Consider the following 15,000-nt stretch of genomic DNA (forward strand, 5'->3'; position numbering starts at 1 on the left):
TATAATACACACACACATATACATATATATGTGTATGTGCGAATGTATACTTATATGTCTATATATATATGCACACACACACACACACACACACACACACACACACACACACACACACACACATACACACACATACACACACACACACACGCACACACACACACACACATACATATGTGTGTGTGTGTGTGTGTGTGTGTGTGTATGTATGTATGTATGTTTACACACATACTCACACATATATATTTATATATATGTATATATACCGTATATATATAGATATGTAGATATGTATGTATATATACATATAAATGTATACATACATATATATGTGTATATACACATATATGTATGTATATATATACGTATACGTATATGTATATATATACATATACATGTATATATGTATATGTATATATGTAGATACAGCTACATTGCACAAGTTGACTCGATGGGGACTGAGGAGCATATCAATCATAAAACTGTTCTGAAACCCGCTAGACTTTCGTGCCTCACTTTTCCCTTATCTGGGTACGCGGCCCAGAGAAATGTTACCTAGGACACAGATTTGATTTTACTCTTATAAATCATATAATTACACCTCCAGTATATTGATACTGTACCACACTGAATTAAAGATTAAAAAGATTAAATCGCTCCACACTTTTGTCAAATACTTTGAGAGCGAAACGGGAAATTCCATGATATATGAAAACATGGTTGATTAATACGCAGATTTAGGCTGGCCCCTCCAGGTTTCCTAAGGCTTTGCCACACGAGCTCCTCTGTTTAGAAAGCCAGTTTTAGCCCTTTTGGCTGTTTCTCGGAACCGGAGCAGAGGGAGAGGGTAGTTTACGGTGCCTCTCTGCGGGAAAATGGGCGGGAACCAAGATTATCCTGACGTGATTTTATAAGGGGAATATCGTGGGCATTTTTATAGGGGGGGGGGGTATCGTGGGCATTCTATAAGGGAGTATCGCGGGCATTTTATAAAGGTAATATCGTGGGCATAATATATAAGTGGAATATCGTCGGCATCTTTATATCGTGGGCATTTGCATAAGAGAATTCATTGAATATTTAAAATTAACTATTATTTAAAACTGATTGTTTAAAATTACCTAAGGTCATTGGCGGATATTTTATAAGGGGTTTGTCGTGGGCATTTTTATAAGGAATATCGTGAGCATCCTCATAAAGGGAATATCGTGGGCATCTTTATAAGGGGAATATCGTGGGCATCGTTATAAGGGGAATATCGTGGGCATCTTTATATGGGGAATATCGTGGGGATCTTTTTGAGGGCATTATCGTGGGCATCTTTATAAGGGGAATATCGTGGGCATCTTAATAAGAGGAATATCTGAGCATCTTTATAAAGGAAATATCGTGGGTATCGGTATAAGGGCAATCTCGTGAGCATCAGTATAAAGGCAAAATCGTGGGTACCTTTATAAGGGCAATCTCGTGGGCATCTTTATAAGGGGAATGTCGTGGGCGTCGTTATAAGGGGAATATCGTGGGCATCTTTATAAGGGGAATACCGTGGGCATTTTTATAAAAGGAATATTGTGGGCATCGTTGTAAGGGGAATATCGTGGGCATCTTTATAAGGGGAATATCGTGGGCATCTTTATTAGGGGAATATCGTGGGCATCTTAATAAGGAGAATATCGGGGGCATCTTTATAAGGGGAATATCGTGGGCATTGTTAAAAGGGGAATATCGTGGGCATATTTATAATCGGAATATCGTGGGCATCTTATTAATGGGAATATCGTGGGAATCTTTATAAAGGCAATATCGTGGGCATCGTTATAAGGGGAATATCGTGGGCATCTTTATAAGGGGATTATCGTGGGCATCTTTATAAGGAGAATATTGGGGGCATCTTTATAAGGGGAATATCGTGGGCATTGTTAAAAGGGGAATATCGTGGGCATATTTATAATCGAAATACCGTGGGCATCTTTATAGGGGCAATATCGTGGGCATCGTTAGAAGGGGAATATCGTGGGCATCTTTACAGGGGCAATATCGTGGGCATCTTTATAAAGGGAATATCGTGGGCATCTTTTTAAGGGCAATATCGTGGGAATCTTTATAAGGGCAATATCGTGGGCATCGTTATAAGGGGAATATCATGGGCATCGTTATTAAGGGAATATCGTGGGTATCGTTAAAAGGGGAATATTGTGGGCATCTTTAGAAGGGGAATGTCGTGGGCAGGAGAATATCGGGGGCATCTTTTTAAGGGGAATATCGTGGGAATCTTTATAAAGGGAATATCGTGGGTATCGTTATAAGGACAATATCGTTGGTATCGTTATAAGGTCCAATATCGTGGGCATCTTTATAAAGGGAATATTCGTGGGGGCATCTTTTTAAGGGAATATCGTGGGGAATCTTTATAAGGGTTAATATCGTGGGATCGTTATAAAGGGGAATATCATGGGCCATGCGTTATAAGGGGAATATCGTGGGCATCTTTATAAGGGGAATATCGTGGGCATCTTTATAAGGGAATAGCGTGGGTATCGTTATAAGGGGCAATATCGTGGGCATCTTATAAGGGAATAGCGTGGGCATCGTTATAAGGGCAATTATCGGGGGTATCGTTATAAGAGGAATATTGTGGGGCTCTTTGTAAGGGAATATCGTTGGCATCGTGTATAGGGGAATATCGTTGGCATCTTATAGGGGATATCGTGGGGAAGCCTTGTATAAGGAGTAATATTCGTTGAGCATCTTTATAAGGGCTATATCGTGGGGCATCGTTAAGAGGGGCAAGTATCGTGGTCATTCTGTTATAGAAGGGAATATCGTGGCCATTGTTATAAAGGGAATATCGTGGGCACCTTTATAAGGGCAATATCGTGGGTATCGTTATAAGGGGAATATTAAGGGCATCTTTATAAAGGGAACATCGTGGGCATCGTTATAAGGGCAATATCGTGGGTATCGTTAAAAGGGGAGTATTGTGGGCATCTTTATAAGGGGAATATCGTGGGTATCGTTATAAGGGGAATATCGTGGGCATCTTTATAAGGGGAATATCGTGGGCATCTTTATAAGGGCAATATCGTGGGCATCGTTATAAGGGGAATATTGTGGGCATCTTTATAAGGGAATATCGTGGGCATCGTTATAAGGGGAATATCGTGGCATCTTTATAAGGGGAATATCGTGGGCATCTTTATAAGGGGAATATCGTGGGTATCGTTATAAGGGAATATTGTGGGCATCTTTATAAGGGGAATATCGTGGGCATCTTTATAAGGGGAATATCGTGGGCATCGTTATAAGGGGAATATCGTGGGCATCTTTATAAGGGGAATATCGTGGGCATCTTTATAAGGGAATATCGTGGGCATCTTTATAAGGGGAATATCGTGGGCATCTTTATAAGGGGAATATCGTGGACATCTTTATAAGGGGAATATCGTGGGCATCTTTATAAGGGAATATCGTGGGCATCTTTATAAGGGGAATATCGTGGGCATCTTTATAAGGGGAATACTTGTGGGATCTTATAAAGGGAATATGTGGGCATCTTTATAAGGGGAATATCGTGGGCATCGTTATAAAGGGAATATCGTGGGCTCTTTATAAAGGGAATATCGTGGCCATCTTTATAAGGGAATATCGTGGGCATCTTATAGGGAATATCGTGGGCATATCTTATAAAGGGAATATCGTGGGCATCTTATAAGGGGAATATCGTGGGCATCGTTATAAGTGGAATATGTGGGCATCTTTATAAGGGGAATATCGTGGGCATATCGTTATAAGGGGAAATATGTGGGCATCTTATAAGGGAATATTGTGGGCATCGTATAAGGGAATATCTGGGCATCTTTATAAGGGGAATATCGTGGGCATCTTTATAAAGGGAATATCGGGCATCTTTATAAGGGAATATCGTGGGCATTTTTATGAAGGGAATATCGTGGGCATCCTTATAAGGGGAATATCGTGGGTATTGTTATAAGAGGAATATCGTGGGCATTTTTATAAGGGGAATATCGTGGGCATCTTTATAAGGGCGATATCGGGGGCATCGTTATAAGGGGAATATCGTGGGTATCGTTATAAGGGGAATATTTTGGGCATCATTGTAAGGGGAATATCGTGGGCATCGTTATAAGGGGAATCGTGGGCATCTTTATATGGGGAATATCGTGGGTATCGTTAAAAGGGGAATATCGTGCGCATCTTTATAGGGGCAATATCGTGGGCATCTTTATAAAGGGAACATCGTGGGCATCGTTATAAGGACAATATCTTGGGCATCATTATAAGGGGAATATAGTGGGCATCTTTATAAGGGGAATATCGTGGGCGTATCGTTAAAAGGGGAATATGTGGGCATCTTTATAAGGGGAATATTGTGGGCATCGTTATAAGGGGAATATGGTGGGCATCGTTAAAAGGGGAATATCGTGGGTATCTTTATAAGGGGAATATCGTGGGCATCTTTATAATCGGAATATTGTGGGCATCTTTATAAAGGGAATATCGTGGGCATTTTTATAAGGGGAATATCGTGGGCATCGTTATAAAGGGAATATCGTGGGCGTCTTTATAAAGTGAATATCGTGAGCCTCTTTATAAGGGGAATATCGTGGGCATCTTTAAGGGGAATATCGTGGGCATATCGTTATAAGGAGAATATGTGGGCATCTTTATAAGGGGAATATCGTGGGCATCGTTATAAGCTGAATATGCTTGACATCTTTATAAGGGGAATATCGTGGGCATATCGTTATAGGGGGAATATGTGGGCATCTTTATAAGGGGAATGTTGTGGGCATCGCTATAAGGGGATTATCATGGGCATCTTTATAAGGGGAATGTCGTGGGCATCTTTATAAGGAGAATATCAGGGGCATTTTTATAAGGGGAATATCGTGGGCATTTTTATGAGGGGAATATCGTGGGCATCTTTATAAGGGGAATATCGTGGGCATCTTTATAATCGGAATATCGTGGGCATCTTTATATGGGCAATATCGTGGGCATCTTTATATGGGCAATATCGTGGGCATCTTTATAAAGGGAATATCGTGGGCATCTTTATAAGGGGAATAACGTGGGCATCTTTAAAAAGGGAACATCGTGGGCATCTTTATAAGGGGAATAACGTGGGCATCTTTATAAAGGGAATATCGTGGGCATCGTTATGAGAGCAATATCGTGGGCATCTTTATAAGGGCAATATCGTGGGCATCGTTATGAGAGCAATATCGTGGGCATCTTGATAAGGGCAATATCGTGGGCATCGTTATAAGGGCAATATCGTGGGCGTCGTTATAAGGGGAATATCGTGGGAATCTTTATAAGGGCAATATCGTGGGCATCGTTATAAGGGGAATATCGTGGGCATCTTTATAAGGGGAATATCGTGGGCATCTTTATAAGGGGAAAATCGTGGGCATCGTTATAAGGGGAATATCGTGGGCATCTTTATAAGGGGAATATCGTGGGCATCTCTATAAGGGCAATATCGTGGGCATCGTTATAAGGGGAATATCGTGGGCATCTTTATAAGGGGAAAATCGTGGGCATCGTTATAAGGGGAATATCGTGGGCATCTTTATAAGGGGAATATCGTTGGCATCGTTATAAGGGGAATATCGTTGGCATCTTTATAAGGGCAATATCGTGGGGATCGTTATAAAGGGAATATTGTGGGCATCTATATAAGGGGAATATTGTGGGCATCATTATTAGAGGAATATCGTGGTCATCTTTATAAGGGGGATATCGTGGGCATATTTATAAGGGGAATATCGTGGGCATTGTTATAAGGGGTATATCGAAGGCAACGTGAGCATCGTTATAAGGGGAATATCGTGGGTATCTTTATAAGGGGAATATCGTGGGCATCTTTATAAGGGGAATATCGTGAGTATCGTTATAAGGGGAATATTGTGGGCATCTTTCTAAGGGGATTATCATAGGTATCTTTATAAGGGGAATGTCGTGTGCATCATTATAAGAGGAATATCGTGGGCATCTTTATAAGGGCAATATCGTGGGGAACATTCTAAGGGGAATATCGTGGGCATCGTTATAAAAGGAACACCGTGGGCATCTTTATAAGGGGAATATCGTGGGCATCTTAATAAGGGGAATATCGTCGGTATCTTTATAGGCGGAATCTCGTGGGCATCGTTATAAGGGGAATATCGTGGATATATTTATAAGGGAATATCGTGGGCAACGTTGTAAGGGGAATATCGTGGGTATCGTTATAAGGGGAATATCGTGGGCATATTCATAAAGGGAATATCGTGGGCATCTTTATAAGGGGAATATCGTGGGCATCTTTATAAGGGGAATATCGTGGGCATCGTTATAAGGGGAATATCGTGGGCATCTTGGTAAGGGGAATATCGTGGGCATCGTTATAAGGGGAATATCGTGGGCATCTATATAAGAGGAAAATCGTGGGTATCTGTATAAAGGGAATATCATGGGCATCTTTATAAGGGGAATATCGTGGGTGTTTTTATAAGGGGAATATCGTGGGCATCTTTATAAGTGGTATATCGTGGGAATCTTTATAAGGGGAATATTGTGGGCATCGTTATAAGGGGAATATCTGGGCATCTTTATAGGGGGAATATCGTGGGCATCGTTATAAGGGGAATATCGTGGGTATCTTTATAAGGGGAATATCGTGGGTATCTCTATAAGGAGAATATCATGGGTATCGATAAAAGGGGAATATCGGTGGCATCTTTATAAGGGGAATATCGTGGGTATCGTTATAAGGGGAACATCGTGGGCATTGTTATAAGGGGAATATCGTGGGTATCTTTATAATCGGAATATCGTGGGCATCCTTATAAGGCGAATATCGTGAGCATTTTTATAAGGGCAATATCGTGGGCATCGTTATAAGTGGAATATCGTGGGCATCTTTATAAGGGATATATCGTGGGTATCTTTATAAGGGGAATATCGTGGGCATCTTCATAAGGGGAATATCGTGGGTATCGTTATAAGGGGAATATCGTGGGCATCTTTATAAGTGGAATATCGTGGGCATCTTTATAAGGGGAATATTGTGGGCATCTTTGTAAGTGGAATATCGTGGTCATCTTTATAAGGGGAATATCGTGTGCATCTTTATAAGGGGGATATTAACGGCATCTTTGTAAGTGGAATATCGTGGGCATCTTTATTATGGCAATATCGTGGGCATCGTTATAAGGGGAATATCGTGGGCGTCGTTATAAGGGGAATATCGTGGGAATCTTTATAAGGGCAATATCGTGAGCATCGTTATGAGAGCAATATCGTGGGCATCTTTATAAGGGCAATATCGTGGGCATCGTTATAAGGGGAATATCGTGGGCATCTATATAAGGGGAATATCGTGGGCATCTTTATAAGGGGAATATCGTTGGCATCGTTATAAGGGGAATATCGTGGGCATCTTTATAAGGGCAATATCGTGGTGATCGTTATAAAGGGAATATCGTGGGCATCTATATAAGGGGAATATTGTGGGCATCTTTATAAGGGGGATATCGTGGGCATCGTTATAAGGGGAATATCGTGGGTATCTTTATAAGGGGAATATCGTGGGTATCTTTATACGGGGAATATCGAAGGCAACGTGGGCATCGTTATAAAGGGAATATCGTGGGCATCTTTGTAAGGGGAATATCGTGGGCATCTTTATAAGGGGAATATCGTGGGCATCTTGGTAAGGGGAATATAGTTGGCATTGTTATAAGGGGAATATCGTGAGCATCTTTATAAGGGCAATATCGTGGGCATCGTTTTAGGGGGAATATCGTGGGCATCTTTATAAGGGGAATATCGTGGGCATCGTTATAAGGGGTATATCGAAGGCAACGTGGGCATCGTTATAAGGGGAATATCGTGGGTATCTTTATAAGGGGAATATCGTGGGCATCTTTATATGGGCAATATTGTGGGCATCGTTAAAAGGGGAATATCGTGGGTATCTTTGTAAGGGGAATATCGTGGGCATCGTTATAAAGGGAATATCGTGGGCATCTTTATAAGGGGAATATCGTGGGCATTGTTATAAGGGGAATATCGTGGGTATCTGTGTAAGGGAAATATCGTGGGCATCTTTATAAGGGCAATATCGTGGGCATCGTTATAAAGGGAATATCGTGGGCATCTTGATAAGGGGAAAATCTTGGGCATCATTATATGGGGAATAAGTAATATAAGTAATAAAAAAGCAGTTTGTAGAACACGATGGCATCTCATCTGTGCGATTCCCTGTCCGCGAGTTTTATTGCCAATGGGAAAGTCGCTTAAAGTTCAGTCAGTGGAGTAAACAATCGTGAAACGAATAAAAATTATATTATAATCATCTGAAAAGTTGAAGACACCAACAGACAAAGTAGGAATAACGCTACTTATTAAAGGCAGCTGCAACAGGTCATGACGTAATAAAATCAGTGGAAGCATTCGCTGACTAAATCACAAAGAAATCAAATGTATATTATCAAGATCGTTCTGTAGAAGAATGTAAATATGAATGGATATATTTCTCATCAAATGAAAAAATTAATCATAAGCCATTTCGTCTCACTTTTCTCGGTAATCGACGTAGGCTTTAATCCACTCAAGAGATATAAATGAGGAGAAACAAATCTGTGTAAGAAAACAGAACAAAAGTATGCTCTTCACCTCAGCGTAAAACAAGCATAAAAAACAACTATTAAAACTAAAATGCGCTATTAATTCAATGTTCTGAAGAAGAAGAAGAAGAAGAAGAGGAGAGAGAGAGAGAGAGAAAGAGAGAGAGAGAGAGAGAGAGAGAGAGAGAGAGAGAGAGAGAGAGAGAGAGAGAGAGAGAGAGAGAGAGAGAGAATATATGTGTGTCTGTATATATATATATATATATATATATATATATATATATATATATATATATATATGTATGTATAAAACGTTAAGGGAAGATGAAATCGAGGAGACTAACAGGACATTAATGGACAATTTCTGTGTGAATCGAACGGGTCCCAGGATTCAATTAAAACGCGCGAATAATTACTTTTAAAAGATATAAGACGTTATCCAACATGGCGGATTACCTCAGAGTTCCGCCGCTGCGTCGTTGTTTACAGAATGTCTTATTTCTCCTTCAGATCTAAACTCATTAACCAAAACCAACAATCATAGCAAGCCGCTGCATATTCTGACAATTTCTTTTATTTTTTTCCCGCGGGATTTCCATAATGTCACCTAGTTTAGACTTCGCTGTTAAGCCTCGTATCTGATTAGCCGAGTAAACTTCAACACGGATTTTGGCAAGAATTAATACGCTCCTTTGCGCGGCTTCAGCATATGGACGGATGAACCAGCATGCTTCCACATTCACATTACATATTATATTACGCATTGTCAAACCCTGTTCCAATTTCCCTTGATGGTCTCTTTATTACATTAATTGCATTAGGGACATTTTTACAAGCGCGGTGTTCACTCACGGACTGAGTATAATGCGTCGTATGAGCTCCGTGGTCATAAAAAGCGGTAGACATCACAGCATCGTTCTGCCGCTGTGGAAACTCTTATATGGAACTAGGTGTATAGTGTGGATACATAAATCTATTAAACAGTTTGTGGGTAGAGGAACCTATCGTTTGAACAATATATCAAGTTCGGAAACGTTGGTGTTTAGCAGAAATTTGGAACTGCATGCTTCGAGGTGACAATAGCCAAGTGGCAGCTCCTGGTAGTTATTAAGTGGTTGTTTCCTGCCCTCATTGCAAAATATTGTTGCAATGTTGGACTCATTTCCCAGGTTAGTATATGGTACTGTTTGAAATGTTAAGTTTTAAATAGGTAAAATCCCATTTTCCGAGTACTGTTGATATTATTGCGTAGCTAATAGTGGTGGATTCAGCAGCGTGACCACTGGATATATGTAACATGTTTCTTGTACTATGTTAAGGTACCAAATACCTCACAGAAGAAATTTTACGAGAGTTATCGACAGTGTGAAAAGAGGCATTTAAATATTTCAGGTTTACAATGTATCACAACTGGGTAACTAGCTTCTATAATTCTTTTTTTTTTTTTTTTTTTTTTTTTTTTTTTTTTTTTTTTTTTGCTGTTCTCACCGACTGCCCGTTCATAAGGGGTCGAAGCAAAGGGACTGAGTAATGTGTTTTTTTCACATATTGAAATCTCCACATGTAAATGCTTCAAGGCAACTGTAGTTTCTGATTTGGCAACGGGAATTTAAGACAAACTGCAAAGAATACAAGACAAATAGTTTATCAATTGATGAAAAAAAGAAAATCATGTAATTCAGCTTACTATATAGAAAAAGTTGAGAGTTACACCAAGACTAAAAGACTGACAGATCTTTAACAATATTAACAAAGTAGTTGTCACATTCGGGTCTGACGCAACTCTCAAGACAGTTTTAGCGTTACTGTTGCACTGCGAATCCGCGAGATTAGCCGACGCGATCCTATTTTCTCAAAACTGAGACAGAAATTATGCTCATATTTCTGCTGGAGAATTCTTCGGGTTCGGTTACGGGCCACGAGTCACCGTAAGAAGAGTCACCCTAAATGTGAGTCACTCCGAGATGCGAGTCATTCCAAGATGGGAGTCACCCTAAGATACGAGTCACTCTAAGATGCGAGTCACCATAAGATGTGAATCCCCCTAAGATACAAGTCACCCTAAAACCATTCACTCTAAGATACGTCACTCTAAGGAGCGATTGACTGAGATGCGAATCACCCTGAGATGCAGGTCACTGAAAATGCGAGTCAATCTATTATGCAAGGAAGCTAAGATGCGAGTCAGTCTTACATGGTAGTTATCCTAAGATGCGAGTCAGTCTAAGATGGTAGTCATCCTAAGATGCGAGTCAGTCTAAGATGGTAGTCATTCTAAGATGCGAGTCACCCAAAGATGAGAGTCACACAAAGATGGGAATCATCCCAAGATGCGAGTCACTCTGAGATGGGAGTCACATAAGATGCGAGTAAATCTAATAATCGAGTCACTCTAAAATGCGAGTCACTCTAAGAAGAGAGTCATTCTAAGATACAAGACACTCTAAAAAGAGAGTCACTCTAAGATGCGAGTCACCCTAAAATTCGAGTCACTCAAAGAAGAGAGTCATTCTAAGATACAAGACACTCTAAAAAGAGAGTCACTCTGATACAAGTCACCCTAAGAAGCGAGTCATTCTAAGATGAGTCACCGTAAAATGCGAGTCATTCTAAGATGCGAGTCACTCTAAGATGGGAGTCACCCTAAGATGCGTGTGACTCTAATATGTAAGTCATTCCATAACCCTAAGATGTGTCACTTTAAATTTGCGAGTCACTCTAAGATGCGAGTCACTCCATGATGCGAGTTACCTAAAGATGCGAGTCACCCTAAGAGTCACTCTAAGATGCGAGTCACTCTAGATGCGAGTCACCCTAAGATGCGAGTCACTCTGGATGCGAGTCACCCTAAATTACGAGTCACTGAAAGATGCAAGTCACTCCAAGATGCGAGTCACCCTAAGAGTCACTCTAAGATGCGAGTCACTCTAGATGCGAGTCACCCTAAGATGCGAGTCACTCTGGATGCGAGTCACCCTAAATTACGAGTCACCGAAAGATGCAAGTCACTCTAAAATGCGAGTCACCCTAAGATGCGAGTCACCCTAAGATGTGAGTCACTCTAAGATGCGAGTCACCCTAAATTACGAGTCACCGAAAGATGCAAGTCACTCTAAAATGCGAGTCAATCTACGATGCGAATCACCCTGAGCTGCGAGTCACCCAAAGACGTAACTCGCCATAAGAGGAGAATCACCCGAAGATGCGAGTCACTCTGAGATGCAAGTCACCTTTTAACACACGAAGATATTTAACCATATGCGGCGGGGCTGGCATGTGCGTACCTGTCATGCCCACTGTGAGTTAAGTTTATTAATTGTGTTTACATCGAGGTGGCTCCCCGAGTGCTTTGTTACCAAGGAGTCAATTACTAGTACTACCTGTCTCACCTGTTTATACGTTTCCTTGATTTTCGGGAACATTACTTTTTAGTTATGTCGCTATTAGTATTGTTGATGATATTGTTATAATCATGTCCTTTGTAAATAATAACAGCATCGAATATTTTTTACTGGTAGCTTAAATAAAGGGGGAATCAGCCTTACTATTTGACTCCTTGGTGGCTGACCACTTAGCCATTTCACAAAAACTACAGTGATCATTTCATGTTCCCGGCGTAGTGGCTTATCTTAATATATGCATTTTTAAGATAAATCCTTGACTTTCACGTAAAGGTAAAGGGACGGTGATATATTAGCCTGGTTACATTTCATGGCCTGTCACTGCAGCTGACTTCCAAAGGTTATCTTTAAGCCAGAACACAGACTTAACTCCCAGTGCTGACCAGTGAAAGACTATCATTATTTCTTGTAATGAAGAGAGGTACATTTTTTTTCATTTCGAAATAAGTATGAATCGAGAGTATATAATACAGCATAAATTATTTATGATGCGGAACTACCATTCAGAATTGGAGAGGGCATTCACCACTAAACCATTTGACTAGGGAATGGGAAAATAAAGCGAATCCATAGCCTCAGAATTAATTAAATGGAATACCAGTGAATGCACCTCACTGACCTACATCCTAACATACGCGAATATGTGAAGAGAATTTTCTATTTGTCTCAAAATCTACGCGACATTGTTAGAGAGAGAGGATGAGTTGCGGTCACCGGAATACATGCATCCGAAGCTCAGTCAGGTTAATTAAGGAAAATGCATAAATCTTCCACAGAATCCATTTTGCACCCAAACGCCTCTCTTAAAGGAAATGCCAGCATACCATCCCTGACCCGCACATTCCGAAAATTGGCCTCGACAGGTGTCTCTGCAGACCGGAAACAAATGATTGCTTCGTTGACGTGGCTCTGGGACGATTTCGGGAGTACGTATGGCCTTCGGTTAAAAACGTTTTCAAGAATGAGTCTGACAAGAATGAATGGGAGTGCTGCTATCAAGAGCGAATGGCCAGCGCTGAGAAGGAAAATACTACCGTGCGTGAAAAAGCTTGGCAAGGAGACAATTCTGAGCGAAGAGGCGGCTAATACTGAGAATGTTGTCGACTATGAACTTATTAATACATTCACATGGGAGATTCCAGGTGCTTCAGGTGAATACAGAGCAGACATTAAGCAACATCAAAGATGCGGCTGTACCTATCGATAAGTTGTTGAAATATATGAATGTAAGTGCAGTAGTGAGCGCAGGTGTATGGGGTTGAGTGGCAGCGAGACCCGGTCAGATGTAGATGTCAATGGCTCCGAAACGTCATCAAATGATAATGCTGATAAAGCCCTCTTAGGCACTCGCCTACTTTCCCGCTGCTGGGTGGAACTGAACCGTAACTAATCTAGATTAACATTTTGAGTGCGATGCCGACACAGAGTTTTTGCCAAGGCTGTTTTTATTTAGAAGTTGCTAATCAACGAGCTGCCGAGTTTAGACCTCTGGAAGTATCGCACGCACAAAGACGTTATCGCGGACTAGCTGGCACTGAGACATTATCAAGGAGGCGGTTCGGGCGGAGAGCCTCAGGGCCGCACTCAGGGGGACGTAATGACGAGCGTATCGATGATGCCGCAGCGACGGTGGGGGAGGGAGGGAGAGGGAAAGGGAAGGAGGGAGAGGAGGAAAGGGGGGGATTCCTGGAGGCAGGCTAGACCTTCCTCCCAGATCCTTGGTGCAGCACATTCGTCACGCATCCCCCCTGATTCGTAATAACGTCGCAGTCTCGGCGCGGTTCTAAAGCCTCCCCGGGTTTATTTCGGCGTCTCCTAACGCTGGTAATTAGTAACGAACAAAAAATGGCGCATCGGCAGTCATTAATGGCGAAAGGAGAGCGGTGGTGATGGAAGACAGCGAGGCGAGGGGCGCTAGTCGGTATCGGGCGGGTGCAGGCGTGCGTAGCGGGAGATTTCCTGGCCGCCACCGTCGCCGCGCTCCGTTTAGCCGTAAGTTATTTTAGCGGGACACTCTAGGACGCGCTCGTTAGGGGGCGAGCTTTAAGAGAGCGTACTTCCCGGCTTCCTTGACAACGCCGGCGAACGATTCTTGACTGCAGAAATAACTTGCTCTACCACAAAAAAGAAATATTTAGAAGTAGCTGAACGCGGGCAGTATGAGAGTGTCCACGTGCAGGCTCCCCGGGGACCCTGCCCTCTCCTCCCCCTCCAGCACCACCGCGACGCTCACGTGTCATCGCTACGGCGCCACAACCACCGCCGCTACCGCCACTACTACCACTCTCAACAGTCGTGGCCAACCAAACAAAAAGTCAAGAGGAAAGTTTAATCTAATGCAAGTCAAGTCAATGAATATAAAAAAAATGCGCTAGAGAAAAATGCGCCTCTGCCTTGAAAGTTCTGTCCCTTTTATCGACGCGTGTGGTGACACTGGGAAGGCACATCACGTTGGCCCTCACCACACATCACTGCACGCACCACACCCACACTAAAACCCGGCGACCAGGATCACTACGCCAGCCAGCCCCTCGCGGGCACATCCGGCGGGTCTCGCTCGCTCCACCACTCGCTCTGATGCTAAATGAGACCTTCGAGCTGCGAGGCTTCTCAACTTCACGGAGAACTTCGCAGAATCGAAACAATTCGATTTTTTGAAATAGGCTTATTCGTTATCAGGGGTTTAGAGCATCGTAAATCGACTACGTCATTGTATCAGCCATGTGTAATTGTCATAAAACATGTCAAATGAACCGGAGAATCACATATACCCGACATCAAAGGACTTCAACGACCGTTACAAAGTTCCCCATAAGTTCAGTTGCTCTGAAATGCCCGCACGCTTTTCATTAAACACCCAAAGCGGTTTTCCATCAGACAAAGAAAACGCCAATTAGAATAGTGCGGCGAGAGCAGTGTTACCAAAACCTTTAATCTTCTTTCGTATTGTTTTCATCTTCAGC

The sequence above is a fragment of the Penaeus chinensis genome, chromosome 7 (assembly GCF_019202785.1).
Source record: "Penaeus chinensis breed Huanghai No. 1 chromosome 7, ASM1920278v2, whole genome shotgun sequence".
Taxonomy (NCBI): domain Eukaryota; kingdom Metazoa; phylum Arthropoda; class Malacostraca; order Decapoda; family Penaeidae; genus Penaeus; species Penaeus chinensis.